Raw genomic sequence first — 12,720 nt, 5'->3', positions numbered from 1 at the left:
CTCTGTATTACATCTAACTCCTTAAGTACCATTGATTCCTCTAATGAACAATACAATACTACTTAGTCCAACTATGTGTGAACACCTCTCGGGCCAGAGAACGAATTGTGTGTGGCACCACATCGTTCAAGTCCTGGAATCAACCCTTATAGGGAGCTATCTATCTACTTGCCCCTTTTTCAGGGAAGGAGTTTATTCCATCTTGTGCAGCTGAGTTCCCTGTTCCTAAATCAGAAGAATCCCTAAAAATAGTAGGTTTGAGTCGGCGACCTGGCCACTCGCACCCAACAAATCAAAGGACCGCCCTCAATGACAGGAGTTCCCAACTCACTTCAGGATTGAGGTTATGTTACCTATGTCGTCCTAGTGAAGTGAAGTCTTTTTCATGAATGGTGTTATATAACGAGACGTTAACACTTCGTGGTTAGGTCTCTTATACAAACTCTTTATATAGGATCTGCCCCCGCTCCATGTCCCTTACACAAATGTTAGGATCGAACCATCTGTGACAAGTTACAAACTTGTGACCATTCCACAAAGCGGGCGCATCCGCTGTGTTACCAAGATAAGCTGTCCCTCTAACTTTATCCATATACTATAGACCATTTTAATTATCACTCAAAGACATGATCCACTTGTATGTCACCAAATACATGCTTAAGTTCATACAGATAAATAGGATTTTATGTTTATTGGTTTGTGGTAAAGCAAATAAAACAAACAAGTGAGCAAAATCATGGTGTGAAGTAAAATATCATATATTAAACATCACAAGCGTTCATACAAAAAATTTTACAAACTATAGAACTAGAACATGAGACTTTAGCGCATCAACCCCAACAAACCCATCTTACATGTTGGTCTACTAGGAGGTGTCAGACCCTCTCCCAAATTACCCTCTCAAAACTAGAAGGGGATATGACCGCGTAGTTACTAGCCCTACTGTAACCGCCTTAGCCCCTCTAATCTAAATGCCAACTAGTTAAACATTAATAATGTATGAATTTGATATGCCTCCTTAAGGTTCTTCAAAAATATTTTATATAACACATGCATGCAACCATGATATAACATTAAGAGATGAAACGTTCACAATGGCCCAAACACTCCAAAAGAGCCTAGGACCCTCTCAAAACATGGGTATACATAAGACAGATCAATACCTAAATCTTCTTATAAGCCGAGTCTTTTAGTGGCAAGCAGTAAGCAGGATCAACCTTGAGGAATCTGACCTGTACCTGAGAAGGGAAAACACAGAAATTCCGTAAGCTAAAAGCCCAGCGAGTGACTATAGAATCGTAAAGCAACAAGCATAACATCTCTATACAACATTGTAAATATACCAATGATTAAACTGAAGCAATTGTCTCGAAATGTAGCTTTAAACCATTCGCAGACATCATTAACATTATTATTCCCTAGTTGAGAACGAGCCTAAATGCTCTTGCTCCCAAACTTTTATTATCGGTACCAAAATTGACCCACAGGGCTTTCGTCTCCATCATTCATCATTGTCTACTTCTGCACATGGCCAAACTAAGTACCACATATCTTAGATACTTGCTTATCAGATACTTCAATTTTGTCCTTCAGTATCATGCTACTAAGATATCTTCATATGTCTTTGGTATCAAATTGGCTTAGATACCTTCTCAAATGTCCTTCGGTATCAAATTGGTTGCAGTACCTCTCAATTTCCTTGGTACCAAATTGGTTAGTTAATTTCTGAATTTAAGTTCCTCTGCCTAGTATTTACAAGATATCTGTGCTATTGCCTTTTATTTACAGTAGAACTCATTCTCTCTAGTCTTCCTTTAGGAAGCATATATCAAAATCAGAAACATAGCTTTGTAATGGTTGCACGACATACTTAGCCTGTGTTACACACATATAAGGCCGGGAAACATGCTTAAGTTATTCTCTAAACATTTGTTGCTTGAGGAAGTATAAATTCATCATTAATGTCATTGTGCTTTACTTGATCATAATATGCATGAGTATTGGAAACCTTAAGTTTATTTAGTCACTCACAACTCGTCTAGGCTCTTAATGGTTTATACGCTTTCTCCAGCTCTTCTTGGCCTGATAAGATATAATTCCCGATTAACTACTTAGAATTCTTAGTAAAATACCTCAATTAATTCATTTAAAAGGAACATTCATCAACACAGACAACTTACTAGCGAGATCCCCCCGCAGCAAGGGCAGCGAGATCCTCTAGAGCGATACCAGCGAGATCCTCTAGAGCGAGATCAAACTTTTCTTGGAAAATTTTCATCCTAGCGATACTCACCTTACCAGCAATACTCAGCCCACAATTCCAGCGAGATTTTTCTTGTCTAGAGCGAGATTGGCGAGTCTTCATCCCTAGACTCTCGTTATAACTCCCACGGTGAAACTGGTTGTTTGTTCAATCCCAAGTATTGTCTGCTTATGTACCAATTCTCTATTATAAATTTTAAAATTCATAACTCAAAATCCAGAGCTCTTTTCAAGAGGACTTCCTTCTACAAATTTGCTAGAAATGAGTAACTTCCTTACCTTAAAATTTCTTTAGCTAAAAATTCCTTGTAGTTTGGCCTGGAGCTTCCAATCTTCACCTCAGGCCCTGATTAATCCGAGGTTCTGCCTCTTCTACAAATTCCTCCACTTTTGTTCTTCTCCTCTTGCAATCTTTCACTGACAAGGTAACATTTAAAAAACTAGATTCTCCAGTTTTCAAATGGACTGAATTCACTAAATTTTGCTCTTGTCAATTGCCGAAACCATGCTTTTGAAGTTTCACTTCCTGTTTAATCTTTCTGCCGCATCCTGAGTTCAAAGAGTAGATTGCACGTCACCTCACTCCTAGTGCCTCCAGCAGAATAATGATTGAGTTTTTTTCTTTTAATATATTTTCCTTCCCCTTCTTTCATATCCCTATAAACAAACATGAATTTCTACTTAATAAATATGTATTATAACATTACCTTGGCTAAACATGCCTATCTAGGGAACCAGGGTTTACAGAAGGTCTCACTTCAAACTTCAAAATGGGGAACCATCATACTTTTAAAGAACTTGTCTTCTAGGTCAAATCTTTTTCCTTAATTACAATTTTCTATTTGTTCTTGATTTCGTTAATTTCCTGCATAACTATGCTACTCTAATATGTTTTTCAATTTTCATAGAGAAATTTATCAAAAATAGTCTCTCATCAAGTTTTTCACTTTTCAAAACTGATATGCTTTTTGACAACTCAAAACTAATTTTTCTCGGTACATCTTGTTCGAGATCGACTACCAAATTTTATTTAAAAATATACATTTTTCTATCTTTATCGATTGTTTTTGCTTCTGCCAAGTTTCTAACAAATTTTTTCAAATATTATATTATCACCAAAATTTATCTAAAATCTTACCTAATTTTTCAAATCTTTCACCCAAAATCAATTTTGCAAAAAAGAAAAAAGAAAGAAAAGAATCCCAGTTATCTCGAGCCAGATTAAAGCTTCTATATATTGGATTTTCTTATGAAATATCAAGTAGATTAATATCGAGACTATTTTCTCAAATCTTACCCAATTTTTTTCACAAATTTGATCTTTCTAAAATTTAAAAATCACAGTGAACCTGATATCCACTGGAAAATCATAATTAGTAATTCACTTTGAAAATTTAGAAATTTGAAATTCATATAATTGTGGAAAGCATAAATTAGGCTAAAGATTTCAAAAATTAGTGTAAAAATTTAATATATGATTTGATAAAGATAGTCAAATTGTTGGAAAAATTAGTAAGATTTGATAATTTTTGAAAGATTATTTAATATTTTAAAAAAAATGGGTTTAGAATCTCGGTATTAATATTGGCGATATTTCACAAGAAAACAAAATATAATCGCTAATGTATAAAAAGTTGATTAAGTAAATCTTAGTGGTCTAAATCCTCGGGATACATGTATCTAGAAAAACTATTGTAATGAATTTCAAAAAAGATGTACTAATTTTGAAAACTGAAAAACCTTAGGAAACTATTTTTGACAATTTTCCTCCTTATATACATAGTATCATTAATTAATATTTTCCTAATTAAATAAACTATTTGACATCCTCTTCACAGCTTATACCTTTTCAATTTTTCAAAATCTACCCAAACTTAAACTATCCTTAAAATATAATAACTTTTCTTTGTAATTTTAAATTTTAAGTAATCGATTAGAATGATTATTTTATTTGTTACCGATTAACTTTTTAAATATTAAGAAAAAAGATTTTATTTTTTCAAAACTTATCAATATGGTATACTTTTTTTTTTTTTTAATTTGATGCATTCCACTCGTGAAAATTATAAAATAGATTTGATTAAGTGAGAAATAGATAGATATATAAAATAATCTTATTTAAAGTATTAAATTGAAACTAAATATTCATGAAATCTCTTTACAATGTTTGGAAAATCTAAAAGCTAATAGGCTATTGCTTTTAAAAATAGACAGAAATTAACATGTTTCTAAAAGTGATTTTAACATATTTAATCAAATCTGTTTTTCTCTCAAATGTAAAAAATGATAAAAAATTTTGTGGTTTTCAATTCCATCCTGAAAGTAATCCCAAACGCACGCTAAGTGGGGTTAAATGCATGATTCTCTTGATTTGATTTAAGCCTAGGATTGAAAATTAACAATTGAATGAGCTATCTAGCTTGAATTGGAAACCTTGGTTAAGATTTTTTTCAATCTTACATGTTTTATCTTTCATTTACTTTCTTATTTAGTCAATCTAAACTTCCCTATATTTATTTGCGAGCGCTTATTTTGTAAAGTTACCTTAAAAGATTCAGTTTAGCTTCTTATTATTCGAATCCACTTAAAACTAATAATAAGTATATTTTTGCTCATGCAAGTATTTTAGTTGTATATCAATTTTATAAATTTCATTTTGATTAAGGTCTCAACAACCATGCCCTCACACCAAATACCGAATCTTAACCTACAATTTCTTAAGAAAAAAAATTATTTATTTATTTTATTTTCTATAAACTTAGGCTTAATTAGAAGTTTCAATAATATCCCAAAAAAGTAGAGAAAAAAAAAAAAGAAAAAAAAAGACAAAGTAATATTTTTTAGTACTAAATTTCAAATAAAAATCAAAATTACTAGGCCCTATTTGGTAAACCAATTTTCAATTTTTGATTTTTTTTTTAAAAAATTAAACCTATTTTCTCTCATTTTCGTAGAATGGTTTGCAACTTTTTTTAAGTACAATAGTTGGTATTCTTAGCAAAAAAAATTAAAAAAAAAAAAAAAAATTATTAAAACAATTTTTTAGTCTTCAAATTTGGCTTGGTTTCTAAAAAGATGACTAGATAAGTAGATAACAAGTCAACAAATTTAAAGGTAGAAGAGATGTTTGTAGGCTTAATTTCCAAAAACTAAAAATAAAAAAACCAATTGTTGTACCAAACAGGGCCTAAAAGTACTAAAAGTACTGTTTGATAATATATATACTACTTACCAATTATATAACTTAATTACAACTATTTCTAACTTTGAGAAACTTTAATCTTTCATTTAATTACCATAATTAATCTTCCATATGCATTGTCATGTTATAAATTGGTCGAATTGAGCAATTGCGAGGGCATTGGTTGAGTTTCGTATATATTGGGGTTTAAAAAAGAAAATCTTTTATATAAGATATAGCATTTTAATTATAGGCAGCTAAAATAAGAATAATGCTTTATTATAAAAATTCATAATAAAGTAAAAAACCACCATATAAAAATATTTAAACAATACAATGCAATTATAAAAAAACGATGGATGAGCCAATGTGCCATGAACTTGTAAGTCTTTTGTGTCAAATGGACTCCATCCCAACTAATATGTTCATTAGGATTTGGCAAACTTGTACTCCAGGTAGACCACACATTTGCATGAGGTTAAAGTTGTAATCTCCTCCAATCCACAACATGATTTTTGCAAAGAACCTTCATCAAATCCTAGAAGCATTAAAAATTTGAGAAATGTTTTTATTCTTTTGTATGTAATAAGATGATATAAGAGTAAGGAGAAAAAAATTACCTAGAACAAAAGCATGACGAATAATCCATAAAAATGCATTGTAATAGTCACCATATACGATAATAGTATGTGGATTCTCTTTTTTTAGTACTTCAATAGTTTGCTTGATTTGAACATTATGATAGCTTGCCAAACATCAAATCCTTTAAACAATGGTTCATCGTAAGCAGATGTGTCATTGGTTTGGAATCCACCAGTGAGATAGACGGGGAAGCAACCATTGGAAAGTTTCCAGGGAACAATAACTCCGAGTAGCACCATAGCTTATAAATTTCTACAAATGTATTACAAACAAAGAAACGTAAGTAAATAAACTTCTCATTCATATGTAACCCAAAAAAAATATGATCTATTCTAGACAAAAATTTACCTCAAAACAGCAGTCTTTATGGTTTGAAACAACATTTGGCACCATGTCTTTTGCCTCTTGTATAGTTTTGCCTTGAAATAGTGCGTAGTTATAGCTCATGCCACCGATCTCACCCACCAAGAACAATGCACTCCTTAATTTCTCATTGCAATCTACACAACATATAAAATATGCAATTGTCAATATCAAAATGTAAAATGTAGAAAATACTAAAAAACAATGAGTGTATGTATGAAACTAAAGTACAAGGGTATTAATTACTCATGATTGTGACAAAACAGAGTTAAATGAGAGAACATCCAATCAAGTTGATGTTCGAGAGAAGAGTTAGTCACTGGAGATAAAATTTTCTTCATAGAAAGATAATCAGAAGAAAAGCTGTAGAACCCGGCCACTGACAAAGTTGACTCCTGATTCATCAAAGCATCTTTATTCAAATAAGGACTCACCAAAGGAAGTCCAGCATTTAAAGCTACAGATAGATTTGACCATTAGATATTGTTACTATTAGATGTGAATTTCTTGGAGTTATAGAATGAAATTAGTGAAAGAAAAATTAGAATGTATAAGTTAAAAAAATAATTGTTACCAAAAAATCAAGCATCAGTAGACCGTTGGAGCATCGACCGGTGGATTGTTGAAGAATGATTGACCATAAGGAGATGAGAAAATGGAGTGTTAGGATTTTCGCGAATGAGATTTCCAGTGTCGGGAGATTGAATCACCAAGTTCGGAATATAGCGTCGAACATGCAAGCTTTCATGGATGACTTGGATGAACCTACAAAAACAAGAAGGAAGAAGAAAAAAATGGAGAGGGAAATTTTGGTTGAAACCGCCATCAGTGAAAGCTTTGTGTGTGTGTAGTTATGGGAAGTGTGGTGAGGGTGAAACAATTCAGTGATTATTTATAGGTTCAGTTTTTCTTCCCAATGCTTTTGGGATTTTGATTTCAGATTTGTTTCCTAATCCTTCAGGATGTGATGGAATTCCAAATTTCCTTATATTTATTTATTAAAAAAGTTAAAAAGATAGTGTGTTTTTTTAAAAAATAAAATTTAAAGCTTATTCATAGATATTATTAATATTATCTAAATTATAAAACTAAAATGATTAATGCCTTGAATTTATCTATATGAGTTTATAACTTAAGCTTGTTAACACTATTTTTTAGAAGATTACTTTTTACATCATTTTCGATCCGGTTTTCATTTAATAGATTATAAAATCTTTATTCCAATGTAGTAATAAATCTAATATTTTACTTTTGATCATTGATAAATTAGAGATAGATCACTCAATTTAGTCAAATTATATTTGTGTAGACATATTTTGTTAAACAAAATAAACTAAACTTTTTGTAGATTTAAATACATTGAATTCTTCTTTTTAATGTATTATCATTGAACATAGGAGTGGATAAAAATAAAATTCAAAACTCAATACTTTTTAGATATATACCAAAAGAATAACAAATTTCAAAAGAAAAGCAATTTACATTAAAGGAAAATTAAATTATGAAACTAAAATTATCTTTTTAAGATAAGATAATGACGAAGCTAATGTTTATATTATTTCAAAGTTAATAAATTAGTTGTAATAAAATTATTGTATTTCCAAACCCTAAAAAGAATTTGAAAATTCAAAACTTTAATTTTTGAAAACGGACTTAGAAGAAATTGGACTTATAAATAACTTTGTGGCCATTATTTTCTTATAATTTTTATCTATTCTTTTAAAAATTTGTGACATATCTATTATTTTTTTTAAATAAAATTTTGTAATAATTATATGTTAGTTATGATATATACATACATATATATATATATATATATATATATATATATATAACTTTTTGATTTAGATTATTGATTGATCTATATAGTTTTAAATTTTTCTTGAGAAACCTAATGTCTTATTTTATTTGAAGTTTTGGGAATGGTATTTTTCATTTTCAACACAAAAAATATACTTTTTTATAAAGATTAAAAAACCCTAAAATATTACCATTTTCCTTAAGCATATGAGCTACATATAAATCGCTTGTATTTAAAATAAATTCTGGAAAAAAAAGAAATTGCAATTAAAATCACTCAATTTGTAGTGGGGGCATTACATTTATTGCTTAACGTTGAGAATGATGCCGAATTAAAATATTAAAAAAAAAATGAAGAACGGGAGATTGAAAATGGGGATGGTTTAATATGACATGAAACGAATGAGAAATTATATTTAATTAGTATATATATAGATAGATAGATACATCTTTATAATTTAAAAGCAATTGAATAAAAATATTTAAGCGACAAAAAGTATAATGACTAAATAAAAAATAAGTTGTTTTTTAACGTTTATTACTCAAATTATCTAATATATTCCTATAACCCTCAACTACAATAAAAAAATTTAAAAAAATTCAAATTTAAAATTAAAAAAAAAAACGAAACCAAACCAAAATATCATTTTAACTTTTATTCAAACGACTTGATGCACATTTTTCCTATTCGTACATAAAAAAAATAAACCTTTTTATTGTGTTTTTGTTTTGAAAAATATATCAATGTCACATTTTGGAAAATATTTTTTTTTTTGATATTTTCCAAAAAAAGAATTTATGTATTAGGTATATAACACTATAAACACTTTCATTTGAAGAAATAACAAACCAAGTAATTCTCTTGAAATATAGCAAATTTCGTGATCCACACGTGGATTGGTTTTTCGTTAATCCTAAAATACCTTCACCAAGACCTTTTTAATTCCAATGTAATTAATTCTACATCTTTCTTAATTCACTATGATTAATTTATCAAATTTATAATGGAGACGGTTTCCTTCGAGATTCCACCGGAAAAACTATAAGTGCCTCTTTCCATGCGGAAAATTTTTGACAATAAATTTAGTGATTTAATTTGAAAATAAATGAAATTTGTATCTCAACAACCTTCTATCTTCAACAAATGTTTTAAATTTTTCTAAATCATTTATGACTTCTTATATTATATTATACTTTTTCTTAATCCGAACTAAATCATCTGTTTTTAAAAAATTTTTATGATTATCTTATTTTGAATTTTCAAATATCATGCTATTCATATTTAGATTTTCCTAATTGACTTTTATTATATTAGATTGTTTTGTTAATATCATAACTAAAATCATACATTTTTAGATTGTTTTTATGTAATATTATCTTTATTATAATTTTTTTAAGCGTGAAATATTAGAAATCATCTTATTTTTATTAATTAGTCGTATTTATGAACCATATTGTTTTTTGTTTTACAGATTGTTGGGGAGAATAGCAAAACAGAAACTTCATCAAATTTTATTGTAAATGCACTCTCAATTCACTCGCTTGTTCCACTTTTCTTTAACCCTAAAGCCCTAAAATGCCTCACTTTCTTAAACTCCAAAAAAATGCCCTTTGTTGAATGAGAATTTCGACGAATCACGAGTCGCCACATCATCATGGAAAACCCAGCCTATTGAAAAAATTATAAGTTTGATTGAGCCTAGTAATTAAAGTCGCTCGGGTCTAACCCAATTCAAACCCATGTGAAATTTGGGCTAAAATTAAAGATTAAGCTCAAGCTCAGTATTTCGGCCCACCACAAATGGGCCCTCAAGCCCAACTTTTAGCCCAAAACCCAATTTTGACCAGTAAATAAGCGCGACAGCTCAAGCCATGCGAAGGGCCGAAAGCTCTATAAATAGAGGCATTATCTCTCTCATTTGGGAGGGGGTGAGAAGGAATTATAGGCAAAAGCTCTCTGAAGATCTGAATACTCTAGGATCTGAAGAAACATAACTCCTCCAAAGCTTTGAAGATCAGAAGTCACTAAAGCTCTGAAAACATATCAAGCTCTAAAGATAAAATCACTAAGCTTTGAAGATCAGAAGAGATGTTCACTAAATCTCTGAAGACCAGAGATATATTAAAGCTCTGAAGATTTAAGCTCCCAAATATTCAAGACTCGGGACTCTCAGTGCTGAAGACCGAAGCTTCTCAAGCTTCGAAGAACTGAAGTTCACAAATTTGAAGAACTGAAGATCTGAACTTTATTTGAAACTTTGAATATTAGAAGATTTCAACAAAACACCGTATCTTCACAACCTACAAGCTGAAGATTCAATCTCCTCAAACCCAAAAGTCAAGCCCAAGCCCACCTGTGAACTCTATAAATAGGGAAGCTATCCTCATTTGGAGGGATCGGGAATTCTAAATTCCAAAGAGCCTAGAGAGAATTCTCCCAACAACTCGGAGGACTCCTAAAGCTTACCACACCTGAAGACTGAAGTCCTTCGGAGATAAAAGCATTCTTCCAAGACTTCAACTCCAAGATCATCACGCGTTTCGCTTCTTCAAATCAAGTGTACTCATTCAACTGAAAGAGAATCAGAGGATCAAGTACTAGAGATCGAACCACATCGCATCAAATCAACATCAACATCAACACCAACTCAAGTTCAACTCTACGAAAAAAGTTTCTTCGGAAGATCATCAAGCCCAAAGGCCGATCATCCAAGAAGATCAATAAGTCCAAAGGTCGATCATCAAAAAGGACCAATAAGCCTAAAGGCCGATCATCCAAGAAGATCAATAAACTCAAAGGCCAATCATCCAATCAACAAGCCCAAAGGTCGATCATTGAAGAAGTTCAACAAGCCTAGAGGCCAATCATCCAAGAAATCCTCAAGCCCAAAGGCCGATCATCCAAGAAGATCATCAAGCCCAAAGGTCGATCAATCAATAAGCCCAAAGGCCGATCGTCCAAGAAGATCATCAAGCCCAAAGGTCGATCATCCAAGAAGATCAACAAGCCCAAAGGTTGATCATCAAGTCCAAAGGCCGATCATTCAAGAAGATCAACCAGCTTAAAGACTATATTTATTTTGGCGCATCAAACAGATTATGTATATTAGAAATTGTATTCACTTTCCACAACTTATTCAAAATACAAACGGGATGGAGTTTTTGTTTGACGAGTTATCTTCTGTTCATAAAACACCATCATCTTATTTTCTCCATTCCTGCTGTTTTATTGTCCCTTACAATGCGAGGTTATTTATTTGTTTTAAAAAAGAAATCGTTTTTTCTAATGAATTAAATTCTAAACACATTTACGTTTGGCAATTCATTGATAAATTAATAGATATACTTGATTTAGTCAAATTATATATCACATAATTACCCAATTAATTAATAAATGATATAATTATATTATATTCTTAATCTATAGTTTGATATCATATATCCACTATAGTAATTTCTCCTTTATTTGATATAAATCATATTTATATCTTATTTCCTCCAAAATAATGTATCTCATACATTTAGTCAATTATATCATATATAATTAACCAGTTCAATAATATCATATACAATCGAACTCCCTCTTGTCAATATGAACATTTCAAACCGAACCAAAAATTGATTTTCGACTTTATCCAAGCTACCTAGGGGACCTTATGGACTTGTGGCTCAAAGCTCCAATAGTACGTGAATAACTGATTAAACTCTTTAGCCACGGGATCCACCATTCGTTAACTGCCAGACATTCCACTAAAGACCAACAGCTGAACTTTTTTTACCACAGATATATTTCTATATCCATCCGATACAACCAATCATGAGTACGATGACCCTTCACAAATGCTCGTAAGTACAGCTGGACCAATTTACCATTTTGCCTCTGTAGTTACATCTCACTCCTTAAGTACCATTGATTCCTCTAATGAACAATACAACATAGTCCAACTATGTGTGAACACCTCTCGGGCCAAGAGAATGTGTGTGGCACCACATCGTTCAAGTCCTGGAATCAACCCTTAAGGGAGCTATCTATCTACTTGCCCCTTTTTCAGGGAAGGAGTTAATTCCATCTTGTGCAGCTGAGTTCCCAGTTCCTAAATCAGAAGAATCCCTAAAATAGTAGGTTTGAGTCGGCGACCTGGCCACTCGCACCCATACAAATCAAAGGACCGCCCTCAATGACAGGAGTTTCCAACTCACTCAGGATTGAGGTTATGTTACCTATGTCGTCCTAGTGAAGTGAAGTCTTTTTCATGAACGGTGTTATATAAACGAGAGATAACACGTCGGGTTTGGTCTTACCCCACCCAAAAACATAACAAACTTCTTTATATTGGATACCCCGCTCGAAAGTCCCCTTACACAAATGTTTAGGATCGAACCATCCTGTGACAAGTTACAAACTTGTGACCATTCCACAAAGCGGGCCGCATCCGCAGTGTTACCAAGATAAGGCTTCCCTCCTATATCCA

At 31.4% G+C, this 12,720-nt stretch overlaps 1 pseudogene; it reads right to left on the bottom strand.

The window, feature by feature from the left end:
* Positions 1-1,163: 1,163 nt before the first annotated feature.
* On the bottom strand, positions 1,164-7,274 carry LOC150030516 (GDSL esterase/lipase At5g03980-like; annotated as a pseudogene).
* Between the last annotated feature and the right edge of the window lie 5,446 nt (positions 7,275-12,720).

This window comes from Benincasa hispida, unplaced genomic scaffold, assembly GCF_027475165.1.
Source record: "Benincasa hispida cultivar pf3 unplaced genomic scaffold, pf3_genome.v1.1 HicScf1848, whole genome shotgun sequence".
NCBI classification, from domain to species: domain Eukaryota; kingdom Viridiplantae; phylum Streptophyta; class Magnoliopsida; order Cucurbitales; family Cucurbitaceae; genus Benincasa; species Benincasa hispida.
Note: the sequence above shows the minus strand (reverse complement) of the source record. Positions and strands in the feature narration are given on the sequence as shown.